Below are 14,511 nucleotides of genomic sequence, written 5' to 3' on the forward strand. Positions count from 1 at the left end.
ATAATAATAATAATAATAATAATAATAATACATAACAACTTTTTCATAACTTGAAAAAAATAGGTTTGGAACTTAGAAAGTTTATCAAAATCAACGAATTACAGTTTTTTACTTGGATCCATGTATTAAATCAAGCGGTGTTAGAAGCTTCTCTGAGTTACTTTTTAGAGTGTGCTGATTACGTGGTTAAGAATGAGTTTACTGACACTACTTTTCCTGTGTTAAAGCTAATTAGACCACTGCTTGTTTCAGGTAGATGATCTTTTTCTAAATGATCAAAGATCTTGACTCCTTGTTTCAGTCCTGAACAGTTTCAGAGTCAGCAGCTGGACTGAAGTCAATCAGTTCAACACAGAGTGTGTTTTCACCGCCTGAACTCTCTCTCTACATTTCCTCCACCCTCCCTCCAGAGCAGCAGTGGGTGGAGCCACATGGTGGCTCACTGGGTGGAGGTCAGGAAAACTAGTTTCATTTCTCCAGAAGAGAAGCAGGTGGAAAGAGAGGCTGGACGTCTGCTCAGGATTTCTACTGCTGTGAGTAGAAACTAATGCTGACTAATGTGAGGAGGAGTCAGATGAAAGAGTACTTTTGGATTGTAAGTTTACTAAAAATCAGTTGTTGGCAGGTTAAAAATATACCAGATTTGTTCTTTTTTCTTTTAATATCTTCTTACTGTGCTGATAATGTGCTTCATTATAACTGTAGCTTATTCCAATTACTAAAAAAAACTCATCTTTGCAGTTAATAGTCAACATACTTTGTCATTAGTTTGCTGTACTACTTTTCTAGCACACACACACACACACACACACACACACACACACACACACACACACACACACACACACACACACACACACACACACACGACGATCCTGGAAGGTTCTCCCTTTATTTTATTTATCAGCAGAATCCAGACGTAACATCTTGAGGATGTTAAAACAGTGTCAGAGTTGAACCATGAGACCTTCTCCTCCTCCTGACTGGATCAGTAATTTCTAAACACTGATCGTTCACTTCAGAGCATCTGGATGGAGCAAACGGTGGAGGCTCCTCTCTCTTCACTGCATGGTGGAGACATCCAGTGGGTCTCTGGTCAGTCATGAGGACAGAGGACAGTGGACAGGAGGACAGGACGGAGCTTCACAGATCTGTCCTCTGGAGTCAAACAGCAGCCTGAGGTTTGATCTGCTCCACTTTGTCCAGAAAATGCTCAAAAGCTGAGACACAAGAGATGTTCTAGGTCTAAGTTCTGGTGTCCAACCCCAGGTTCGGTTCCTTTTCCCTTCTCGCGTTCAGTTCGCACACAGCTTGAAGATGACAGGATGAGGCTGCACGGCATCATGAAGCTCCGTCTGCTGAAAAGCTACGTTCACACCGCCAAGTGCTGTCTGCGATTTTGCGTCAAAGACAAGTGAAAACAAATGGGAACGCGCGTTCCAGCTGCGATGAGACGCAACGCGTCGGACGCTGCGCGTCGTCACGTCGCGTTGTGCGGCGCGTCGGGGCGTTGGCGCTACGCGTCGCGATTTTGCGTCCGACGCTGAAGTTGGGAAATCTGAACTTTGGCGCGTCGCGATTTTACGGCAAACCAATCATAGAGCGTGTCCATGGTGACGTCGGCCAGGGAGCTGGAACCGGTCCGAAGAGAAGCACTACGACCATGGAGGAGCGTGCTCGTCCATGCTTCACATGTACGCGTTTCCGCGTCCGCTTTGGAAGGTCCGCGCACCACCGATGCGGACGCGCTTTCTCCCATGCTACATTTTGAGCTCAGCTGTGCGCGTCTCATGCAGGCGCGGTGATCCACGCAGCCTCGAGAAGCTTTTCCGGCTCTACAGACTGTTTATCTGCTCCTTTATTACGGTTTATTTAGAGAAAATTAAGCACATACATTGTCAGTACATTATCTTTAAGTATTAAAGTTTATTTAGCCTTTTTTTTCTGTTTCTGAATCGCGGGGCGGCGCCCGAGCGATTAGTTACTTTTTCACTTCTGTCTGCAGACCTTCTCCTCCCTCCAGACAGTCTCTCTCTCTTTCCACGAGTTTTTCACTCTTTCGGTGTCTTTAAGTGGAGCCATCAGGCTGGAGCTCCGTCTACTTTCACTTTTACAGTCATGTTTTGTTTGCTATGGCGCTCTGGCGCAGGCGCACACTTCCGCGACCTGCGCGCAATGCGCAACGCGGTCTCAATTTCTGGCTGCTGCGCGGATGTCCGCGGATCGGTCCGCGCGGACCCTAGCGGACAGGAATTCATGACGATTCACGTCACGCGGACCAACGCGCACCCACGCGCACCCACGCGCACCCAGGCGGACATGTGAAGCATGGACGGGCCTTTATAATGGCCGTTTACGCTTGCCCAGAGCTCTGGGACAAAACTTCTTCATTTTACAGGGAGCCCCGCCTCCCCACCAGACACGACGCGTCGCGTCTGGTGGGGAGGCGGCTTTTGGCCCCACGTTGTTCAGCGTCGGACCTCAGAATTGACACGCGTTCAGCTTCTCGCGTTGACGCGCTTTTTGACGCAAAATCGCGTTCGGTGTGAACGTAGCTAAAGCCTTGCATCCGTGTTGGGAGGAGCAGCGCATCGCCCTCCTAAAGGCTGCGGCGTGATGCTGGTCCCGTTCACCTCACCCCGGGGTTCCACCGGACGCCACGCAAATTTTTCGTGCGATGAGATTACATACAAAGTCAATGTAATGACGGGAATGATGAGGTAAGGTACTTTATTGGTCATTATACAGTGAATGTACAACGAAATTTGTTTCTCTGCATTTAACCCATCCATCGATGCCACTGAGGCATTCCGTATGGAGCAGTGGGCAGCTGCGGGGAGCGCCCGGGGACCCATCTCCAGATGTGGGGTCAGGTTAATGGTCAGAATCACCTGACTGGAGGATTGACCTATGGTGCATGTTATCGGGGGAAACCGGAGATCCCGGAGGAAACCCATCCAGACACGGGGAGGAACATGCAAACTCCACACAGAAAGGCCCGCACGGTCCGGGGATTGAACCCGGGACCTTCTTGCTGTGAGGCAAGAGCGCTAACCACTCAGCCACTCAGCCACCGTGATGATGCGGTGAGCGGCCGGCGGCGAGCATTTCCAGCAAAAAATTTGCACGCCCTCGACTTGCACCGCCACTTGCCTCCGCCCGCCGCTCGACGATCGCCGCCCGCTGCGCGCCACTTCATTGCTCTTTGCTCGAGTTGAAATATTTGAACTTTTCAAGCGAATTCGCGCCAGGACAGCCTATCAGCGTGGAGGTCTTCACAACATGCTGACGTAGGGCATGCAGGAACATGCAAATCAGTTGGCGTGATGCCACGGCGTGCGAGATGTCATTTGTTCACCGCTTCTGGTGGAAACACAGCGTCAGCCTGAAGCAGCGTTAGAACCGGCCGTCCAGCAGCTCCTGCAGAAGACGGTGGAACTGACCGAGCTCAGACCGCCTCCGGAGGGCAGCATGCAGCCAGAAGAGATGCCGGCGCCTCGGCCTCAGCCAACGCTGACTTCCTCATTCCAAATAATACAGAGCAGCGACGGTGGTGGGCGGAGCATCTCAATCTCTATCTTTATTTGTAAAAGCACTTTTCATATTCATAAAAACAACGCAAAGTGCTGAATAGTAAAAACTAGGGGTGTAACAATACACAAAAATCTGGGTTCGATACGTACCTCGGTTCTGAGGTCACGGTTCGGTTCGTTTTCGATACAGTAGGGAACAAAATGCAAAACCTAAATGTTCTTCATGGTTTGGATTCGTATATACAGGCCAGAGGTTATTTTGCCTACCTTGACATGTTTCGGCTGCCAAGCTGCAGCCTTCCTCAGAAGTGTCACGTGATGTTGTCTGGTCGGCTGATTTATACAGGTTTTGGCGCCAGCTTCCTACTGGGTGCAGTAGGACGACAGCGCCATCTGCAGTCCGACTTCTTCAGAACTGTGTCCCAGGTATGGGAAAGTTGATACGCCCCCTCTGCCCGGTTCACAGTCTGGGGGGCACGTTTCCGGATCTCGATGGCCTCCCTGATCCAGCGGTGGTACTTGTTGCTTTCCGTGCCGATGATCTGGGCGTGATCCCAGTCCATGAGGTGGTTTTCCCTCTTGCAGTGTTCGGAAACGGCAGACTTTAGCTGTTCCTGCTCTGCCTGTCGTTTGGAGGAGCGTGTGCACGCTTTAGATGTTTCTTTTTCGCATTCAGTGCGATGTTCTTTTGTCCTGATGTTGAAGGCTCTGCCAGTCTCCCCGACGTAGGATTTGTTGCACGACAAACAAGGTATTTCGTAAATGATATTGCATTTGTGTTGTGGCTCTATTTTGTCCTTGGGATGTACTAGTAACTGCCGTAGTTTTAAGTGTGGTTTTACTGGGGTGCTGATGTTGTGCTTATTCATGGCCCGTTGTATTCTCTCTGTGATCCCTCTGATGTATGGAAGTGTCACCATGGCCCTGTTTTGTTTCTCAGTTTGTTTAGTTGTTGTTCTCTTTTTTGTGTCTTTGTTTTGTTTTGCTTGTTGGCGGCCTTTGTTTATGGCCCACATCGGATAGTTGCACTTTCGTAGTGCTTTTATGATGTGTTGTTCCTCCTCTTTTCTGTCTTCTTCCTGTGTGATTAGTTTTGTGCGTTCGAAAAGGGTTCTTACGACTGAAAGTTTGTGGTTAATGGGATGTTCTGACGTCCAAAGGAGGTATTGGTCTGTGTGAGTGGGTTTCCGATATATGTGAATTTTAATGCTGCCATCTTCCAGGTGTTTTATGTCCAGGTCCAGGAAATGTATGGTGCTGTCTGTTTCCTCTTCGTGGGTGAACTTGATGTTTTTTGTGTCATCCAGTGTGTTGAGATGATCCGTGAGTTCTTGTGTATGTCCTTTCCTTGTTATTTCCAAAATGTCATCCACGTACCTCTTCCAGAGGGAAAGGCCGCAGTGTGGTGGTACTGTTTTGAGGGCCCGGGCTTCAAGGTCTTCCATGAAGAAGCCGCTCATTATGGCAGACAGCGGATCCCCCATTGCAAACCCCTCCTTCTGCCTGTAGATGGTACCCCGATACTGGAAGTAGGTGGAGGTGGAGACGAATTCCAGGAGCCTTGTGATGTCCTCGACAGTGAGTGGGGTCCTTCTTTTTAATGATTTGTCCTCCTTGAGGCGATTATGTACGATGTGTATTGTGACGTTTATGGGAGTTTTTGTGAATAAAGAAACCACATCATGTGAGATAAATATTTCATCTTTTTGAATTGTTATATCCTTCAGTTCCTGGGCCAATTGCTTGGCATTTTTACAGTGTTGGTCTGTGAGGCCAAGGAGTGGTTTTATGAGGTCAACCAGGGCTTTAGACAGATTGTACGTCACGGACCCGATGCTATCCACAATGGGTCTAAGCGGTGTTCCAGGTTTGTGTATCTTGGGGGTTCCATAAATTCTAGGGGTGATGCTTGCTGTGGGGATGAGATGATTGTATGTCTCCTTACTTATTTTTTCTTCATTGAGAAGGGGTTTGAGTAGTGATTTCAGGGACTTCTTTTTGTCTTCAGTTGGGTCTTTCTTTAGAATCTCGTATGTATTGGAATCTTGTAGCATAGTATCCATTTGCTTTTCATAATGCTCCATGTTCATTATTACTGTGGCTCTCCCCTTGTCTGCTGGTAATATGGTGATGCTCTTGTCTTTGGCGAGTGTTTGTGCTGCTTTCACCTCCTCCTTAGTCATATTGGCTGGTGGTAGCTTTGCGGATTTTAAAATGCCTGCTATTTCGTTTCGTAGTTCTGACTTTTTCCCCTGGTCTTCTATTGATTTGCACGCTATTTCAGTAGCTAAAATGTAATCGTCGTACGGAATTTTAGCGGGTGTGATGGCATAGTTCAGACCCCGGGCTAAAACGCTTTGCTCCGTGGTGGTTAAAGAGCGACTGGAGATGTTATGCACCCACTTCCTGGATGCTACGTCGTGCGTGTTACGTTCCCTGTCTTGTTTATTTTGGATTAATGTTTCTAATTTCCTGACTTGGCGATGTTTGGCTTCTGCGAACTGCCATTCGTGTGCGTGCTTCAGATGTGTTTCCATCAGCTTGTATGTGTCCTTGTCCATATTGTATGTCTGTCTGAAATGTGCCGTTTTTTGTGCTAGTGACAAGTTGATTTCTTTTACCTTGTTTGCCGTGCAGCGGATCCTTTCCTGTAGCAATGCACTTTGCGCTCTAGGAAGCTGGCGCCAAAACCTGTATAAATCAGCCGACCAGACAACATCACGTGACACTTCTGAGGAAGGCTGCAGCTTGGCAGCCGAAACATGTCAAGGTAGGCAAAATAACCTCTGGCCTGTATATACGAATCCAAACCATAAATACAAAAAAAGGCCTAATGAACCTTATCGGACTCCTAAATGTTCTTGTTGTTGTCCATGCTTCCCATGTCCGTGTGTCTGTGTCGGCTTTGCGGCACATCACCGATGCCAACGCTCTTCTCTCCTGCTACATTTGGGCTCAGCTGTGGACGTTCCATGCAGGCGCACTGATCCACGCATCCTCCAGAAGCTTTTCCGGCTCTCTAGACTGTTTATCTGCTCCTTTGTTTCAGATTATTTATAGGAAATGAGGCACAGACGTTGTCAGTACGTTATCATTTAGTATCAGAGTTTATTTAGCCTTTTTTTTCTGTTTCTGAATCTCGGGGCGGCGTCCGAGTGATTAGATACTTTCACTCAGGGTGCGAACTATGGGGGGGGGCAGGGGGGTCTCAGCCCCCCTTGAAGAGACATGAGCCCCTCTGAAAACATGATTTGTGAAATTTTGGGGGGGCCCTAAATATTGGAAAAATGCTGTTTCCCCCATGCATTTCCTTTAATTTATTATTATTGATTTTGTATGATTATAATCATGGATTATATGCAGAATTAGGCCAATTTTAATGGATGATTTGCGCATCACTATTTCACTTTAATCAAGATGCCGACCTGCATGCAGTACTTGTCCTCACCATTGAAGGGTGGGGGCGCTATGCCTTAAGCGTCACTTAAAGCAGACGTATTCCCTCCGAGGCACGCGCACCCCCACAAATAACAGGCACATGCCGTGAGCTCCAGGGTTAGGTAGGCAGACAGTCGCAAATTGCTACGGACACACCAATGACAATTTAAATGTGTAGGCAGGTCAGTGCCAGCTTACTGTAACAAAATCAAGATGGTATAACACCATTAATAAAGCTTAAACAATGACTTAATAGCAGTCCCAAGACTTTCCCAATTAACTTTATATCTCATGGCCACACAGCGCATTCCTGGTTTGTGGTCAAGACGCAAAATGAGTGAGAAAATGACAATTCGGACGTGGAGCTGTCTGCGGTGCTGAAACGTCTCTCTCTGCAGGGCCCACACCCCAACACACATTTAATGAAAGAACACCTGAAAGCAACAACCAAAAACAACAAATAGGTTTATGCTCAAAGCTCTGCTGCACATATGTGTCGCTCCTCTTGCCCCTAATTCATGCCATTCACACAGTTATCACAGTTAACAGACTTAGCATGAAGTGATTCTCCACTGCCCTCCTCCGCTGACTGGATTCCACAAGTGAAGCTGGTTCGCAGCTGGGTGAAGCTAGTTCGCGGGTGCGCTAACCGTTAGCGGCTAATGTGACTTCATTCAGAGAGAAACCACATTTTCAGCAACACTGCTCAAAAACAAATAGACTCGCTTACTTGCCTTTATGAAAATGTCGAGAGCAAACAACCATGTTGGCAGATCTGGAGTGAAAAGTGATGCTCTTTCATGTCACGCTGCGACCCCCGCCGTCTGACGCCTCTTCCTTATTTCCTCAGTTTGCTCCCCGTCATTTCTTTTCCAAAACTGGGAAACTGGAAAAAACGGAGCCTGCCTTCTGTCCTGCTCCCGTTCCGTCGATGCGACTTATTATGGCAGCCTGTCACGCAACACGATCTTCCCATTTGTGAGAAATTCACCTTATTCAGGAAGTGCTGCTGGGCGGCGCCATTTTTGAGAGCAACTTCCGGTTGGCCGTCTTTGCGCTGCAACAACATTGAGTCCTCTCGCTACTTTCACTACTTTTAACTAGGGATGTGCGAGTACCGATACCAGGTATCGGTATCGGGCCGATACTGGCCTTATTTCAAGGTATCGGGTACTCGTGAAGGCTACCGATGCCAGCCGCCGATACTCACGGCAAGAAAACCCCACACGTAGTAAGCCCTCCTCACCAGCAGGTGGCGGTAGTGCAACCAAATGGGATGCAAGCTGCCGACAAACATGAAAGAGGAAGAAGCTCCTCTCTGGGAGTCACTGACAGGCGCAGGGCTACACTGCAGCGGGCTGACTTCTCCATGAGTCTCATCCAGAGCAGAGACAACAGAATGAATCCAGAACGGCTGCTCGTCTCACCAAAACTCCGCCGGTGTGGAAATTCTTTTATATAAGTGAAAACGAGCCGAGCTTTGCAGAATGCTAACTCTGCAATGCTAAAATTGCTAAAGGAGGTGCGCGATGTTGTTCATTTCCCACTAGTAATTTGTTGAAACACCTCAGGGCGAAGCTTGTGGACGAGAGTCTGACGCTGTTGTGCTGGAAAAAAGAAAACTCCGGCAGCAACTCGACGGCAAACTCTGCAGAAGACCGAGAATCTGAAGAGCAGAGATCCGAGAGCAGCACAAATAACACGAGCAACTCTTTCAACCCGGGGGTTGTTCTATCTTTGACTTTAGTTCATAAAAAAAATATTAAAATTAGTACATTCAAAAACCTTAGTTTATGTAAAGTGTAAAACTCAGAGAAAACTGTTTTATCTTGCACTTAATTTCATTTAAATAAGTGTAAACTCAGTGTTGTTTGTTTTATTTTTCAGACTATTATTTTGGACTTAAACATTGTGCCTGGGCTGCCTTTTTATTAGAAATAAAATTCATTTTCAAAAATAATCTGTCATTGCATTATTTTAAATTTTATATATATAAAGTATCGGTATCGGTGAGTACTGAAGATGAAGTACTTGTACTTGGTATCGGTCTGAAAAATGGTGGTATCGCACATCCCTACTTTTAACTGTTCTCTTTGGCGATTTTAACATGCTTGGCATCAATTGCGCTGTCCGTGGGAGCCACAACAACTGGGGAAAGATGAAGCTCTCTCTCTCTCTGTATTGTTTGGAGCACGGAAAGGCTAGATCTGAATGCTGCGGACCAGCTTTTAAACTCCACCCGCTTCGTCTAAAGAAGAAGAGCTCCGCTGCTGGCTCAAGGCGCTCCATTTAATAAAGCCACCAAAGCATCCGGATGTTTTCTCCTGTCATTTTGTGGACCTGCATCCCTCACCACTTCATCCCTCTCCAGAGAAACGGCCGGGCTACAAGGCTGAGTTAAAGAAGCCACGACGGAAGCTGGAGAGACACGTAGGTAACTAATCATATGTTAAATAACAGCTGCTGCTGTTAGAGTTGGGATAATAAACATTGTAAATCATAGCTTAATGATTATCCTTAGTTTGTGTAGATAATTGTCCAAAATATCAGGGCTCCTCATGGCGATGTAAACACCATAGACATTGAATAAAGTAAACACACAGCGATTCTACCAAAGTTATGTTTCCTCTAAAGACCCAGCTCTGCCGTCAGTCAGGTAAAAGATCCTCTCTGTTGTTTTGAGGCGTTGTTCTGACTGCGATTTGGTCAGAATCAGTTTTTTATTGCTCCAAGAATTAGCATTAGCTTGTGACAGGGTTAATAACAGTAAACCACAGGGGCTGTTTCAGAAATGACAACCTCCTTTTGCATGTTGGATAACTAGACCGATGCAGAGTGATACAGCAGAGTGATACAGCAGTGTCCTCCCAGGCAGAGACTCAGCCACAACTTCCACAAGCACAATGGTGACTTTGACATGATCTATGTAAAAAAAAGAACCACACCCAATAATAATAATATTCAAATATATCAACATTTCCTCATTTGTTTCAGATTAAATGAAGTGGACTTCTGTTGGCTTTTAGTGAAAGATATCTTACGAACGTAAAAAGATAAAACTTGAACTGCATTTTTATTGTGACATAAAATGTCATTATTGTCCCATCCCAAGAGTAACTGGATTACAGACATACTGTTTTGTGCGAGCATCCACACATCACTTTAGAAGATACACTCAACCTTTTAACACACCTTTTACGTCTATATATGTTGTTTTCATCCCAGCAGGTAGGAAACATGATCATTGACAGAACATTTACAAAATATTTAAGTGGGGAAAAAATATATTTCATATTATTTGGGGACTTGTCTGATACCATGTTTTTGTAACATCATACCTGAAATATACCCATCATTCTTTTTCCTCAGATGCATCAACCAGTCACCAGCCAGACGGCGAGCTCCAGGCTGAACCTGCTGCCTCCTGCCTTCCTCTGTCAGACCAGGACCGAGCTGGAAGTCCTGTTCTCTACCAGCCGGTCCAGGGTCATCCAGCGACAGTGTTCAACACCATCCGAGCTGCATCCAACACTCTGATGCTCTGACCATCTCTGCCTCGTCTACACTGGTCTCCCTCTGGAGAAAGATTGTCATGTTTGAGCTGTAGCATTTTATTTAACTATCATGATGCTGCACCACCTGCTTCACCGTCTTCAGAGTGACTGTGGTTTGAATTCTGTGTTTGGATCGTCTGACAAACTGTCCACAACCTCTCGACCCAAAAAGGACAGTTTTGATTTCACTAGTTCACAAAGTAGTTCCTAGATTTCTCGATAGTCCAGTTGATGTGTTTTTTGGTAAATTGTATTCTCTTTTGCAAACATCTGTTTTTCAACAGTGGGACTTTGCAGGTTCTTCTCGTCCATACTTTAATTTCACACAGGCTTTTCTAATTGTCACAGAATCAAAAGTTAATCCAGAGTGTCTGTGATGATCCTGGAGCTGATCATTGCTTCAGTCTTTTTCTTTCTGCCTCTTTTTTGATCCATTTGGACAGTAATCTTTGGGTTTCTTTAATTTTTTCTCTGGTTTTGCTCCCATTTTATATGACTGGAGTTTATTTTAGCTGAGCAGTTCATCATTTTCTGCACATTTTGTGTTTTTCCTTCACAAATCTTCATTTGAATTTCATTATGCTTAGAATGTTGGGCACTGCAATTTTTTTGCTCAGATTTTCAGGATGATTGATAAAATTTTATATTACCTGATCAGTGATAGTACTTATGAACTGTTGCATGCTTTTTTGTTTACCTCCTATTTAAAGTAAAAAAATAAACCTATACTTTAATCAGATATGCAAAGGTGGTACAATTCAATTAAATGTTTCAGGTAGTATGTAATACAAATTACATTGTTATGGAGTACCTAGGAAAAATATGACACATTGCAATTTTGAAGTCACTCGCCCAACACTGCAGCATAATAATTTGGCACACCAGATTTAGATTGTGGATTGTGTTCAGCCACACTTTCTTTATTTAGGACAGACAGATATATACACTATAGTAATAACAGATATAGTTCAGTATAATTTAAATATGCTGTACATTTAAGACAGACAGTGAGTGGTGATGATTGCACATGATCACTTTGAGGAAGTCACGTTTGGAATGTTTCCATCCTGTACCCTCTCCTTTCTACATCTGATAAAATAAAAACAAAATCAATAGTTCAAAGGGAGCAATCAGACACACCGCGTAATACAAACACTACAATGTCTTTGTCTCTGTACTACAAATACCGACTGTCACTTGTAATGACAATTTTTTTCATGATTCTCACTTCAAATTGTCCTCAATTAAATGGCAAATTGACACAAAAAATGTTTTCTATTTTGCCGTGGCCATATCTGACGTACCCCGAATCATCATTGTTCACAGCCTCTATGAGCTGCAGCGCATGAAACCCTGTTGACTCAAGAGGCAAAACTATTTTGATAATGCATGGACGCACAATTGCGCAACCAATTTCCTCTACATTTTTATGTTAAGTTTTTTTTTTTAAAGGTGTTTCTGCAATGTTGAGACACCATGAATTATGACAACTCACCTTCAAGTCGGACCACTTTTTTCACTTAAGCAGTAGTGGCCCGATGGCTCTGGCACCTGCTCCACTCAACATTTTTCCATTTGTCAGTGGAGACACTGCTGTGTCCTCCAGAGAGGACAGCAGACCGGCTCTCCACCTCACCAATGAGGGGCTGCAGCATCACCTCAAACCTCCACAGCGGCAGATCCTCCTGCAGCGGCGTCTCACCTGCCGGAGACACTGTGTCCTGCTGCAGCGAGACGCTGATCGGCCTGGAAAAGGAAAAGCTGCGTTACTCTGCTGAATGTGCATTAAACTGTAAATGCCATGAAGATGCACACTTCTGCTCGTTTGGCTGATCAAAAAGTGTTTTTCTATCATTTTCATTTGTTTCTTTATGTTTGGAATAAGATTTAAAATGTTGCTTTTTTTTTTTATTTGAGTGCTTCAACCTCGGGCTGGGCAGTAGGGCAAAAACTTAATATCACGTTTTTTTTAAAATTCATACCGGTTTCACAGTATTTGACAGTATTTCTTTTTTTTTCATGCAAGAGTGCTGTTACACACATTTTATTCTAATAAGAAAATAATTACTGCAGCTGATTGGCTTTAAATGGCCCATTTTACTGTCATAAGGACTGTATCTTTTTTTTTCATGTCCAGATTGCGTGATTGTGATCGTTATCTCCACCCACCACTTGCTTTTTTTCTCATAGTCAGTCCCTTTAGAACGCATCTTGAGTGGACGTCTGACTGCTGCTGCAGGTTGAGCTGTGGATGTGGAGGCTGTGGATCTTAGTTCATGACATTCCTGCTACTCTAAAACGTGTTTTCAGCTAAGGTGGTGAAGCTAATTGCTAGTGTTAGCACCGCCGGCTAACACTTCTGCTTGACAGCATTTGCAGAAGGTAGTAGTTTGATCCACGTCCGACCTTTTAAAGCCGAAAAACTTCCAAACCACAGACGTGGCTCCTCTTTTTGGTATTAGTTCTTCTGGGTAAACAGCGTGTGCTTCACTTTGAGAGCTCTTGCCGGCAGCCAACAACACGCTGTGTTGTTGGTGTGCAGCAGTGAAATGGGTCCCTGCTGAAACACTTTACCGCCGCGCACGTTCCGGACGTTGTTTGGGCTGTTCACTGGTATTGCGGTATATGAAAAATTCATATCATGACGAAAATTAAGACCGGTATTCGGTACAAACTGGTATACCGCACAGGCCTACTTCAACCGCAACCCACCCGAATGTAATTAAAATCTTAATTTTTCCACATGTCATCCGCCCGATCCGCGGTTATCTGCGGGCTCCGCAGTGCCGCACCCTGTAATATACCCAAATTTCTTTCATGAGTTCATTTGCATACCCATATGTGGTGCCAAGGGGTGGAGTTGGGGCGGGATTGTGGGTGGGATCGGCCACCGTCACGTTCTCCGCAGAATTTGGAACCATGACTTGGAAATTGCGGACAGGTGTGCGGCGGACTTTTTCTTGGCTCCTGAATTTTTTTTTGCAGACAGAAAATCTCCTTTCCTCTGTCTAACACCTCCCAATAACATTAAAGCCTCCCTAAAACTTCTATCAAAGGTTAAAACAGGGTTAAAATGCCAGTAAGCCTCCCTGGCCGGACATCTCTGATAAAAATACTGCTTAAAAGTAGACAATGATCAGTAAAACCAACAGGTAGAATATCACACCTCCTGAAAACATTAAAATGATGCTTAAGACAATAAATACGATCCAGCCTGGCTGAGGAGACCCTGCTCTCTCTACAGTGGGACCAGGTGTACTGCCGACAGTCAGGATGATCCTTCTCCAGACGTCCACAATGCCCTGAGAGTGGACCAGCTGCTTCAAGACGTGCTGAGAGGCTGGATGAGGCTCTGCATGGTCCAGATCTAAAGCCGCGTCTGTCTCTTTCTCAGATCTCTGCTCCATTTATGTTTAAAATACCAGCTTAAAAACATCCATGGTGAATGAGATGTCTAAAACCAGGATGAGGACAAATAAATTATTAAAAACCACTTGGCTGCCACCCTCATCATTTAATTGTTTCCTTCCTTTTGTCACCAGTTTCTTTAATCTATAACACTCTTGATCAGTGAGGCCAGACTCCTGTCTGTTGCTCATATGCAGCCTGGCTGAAAAAATAAAAACACTCAAATCAGGAAAATGATCCCCCACCTTCACCCTGTGTTGACTTTTGGTCTGGTGCAAGAATGTCTTGATTTTATCTGCGCTGTATGGTGACCTGTTTTTCTGTGAGCTGCTAAAAGAAACATCGCTGCTGTCTGACACACACTCACTATCAGTATCATCTGAAACCTGGCTCTCTCCACAACTTGTCTTTGCATCTGAACTCTTACTCTTTTTCTTTCTTTTTGTTGGTTTTATACGTTCCACTTTTTCCTCCTTCATCTCCTCCTCCTCCACATGATCAGCCCATGAGGCGCTCCTCCCAGCCTCTCCCCTTCCTCCTCCACCTGCTCCTCCATCACTGTCTCTCGCTGCTCTTCC

General features: G+C 45.3%; 1 protein-coding gene across 2 annotated transcripts in view; it reads left to right on the top strand.

Annotated features, from left to right (window-relative positions):
• Positions 1-491: 491 nt before the first annotated feature.
• LOC115409874 (tripartite motif-containing protein 16-like) overlaps positions 492-14,511 on the top strand; it is a 30,784-nt gene continuing 16,764 nt past the window's right edge. Inside the window, exon 1 of one of the 2 annotated variants that reach the window (XM_030121166.1) lies at positions 492-533. The gene's annotated coding sequence lies outside the window, so the exon portion shown is untranslated. Of the gene's footprint in view, positions 534-1,128; positions 1,182-14,511 lie in introns of those variants that run through there. The other variant, XM_030121167.1, reaches the window with a different exon arrangement.

The sequence above is a fragment of the Salarias fasciatus genome, chromosome 22 (assembly GCF_902148845.1).
Source record: "Salarias fasciatus chromosome 22, fSalaFa1.1, whole genome shotgun sequence".
Taxonomy (NCBI): Eukaryota; Metazoa; Chordata; class Actinopteri; order Blenniiformes; family Blenniidae; genus Salarias; species Salarias fasciatus.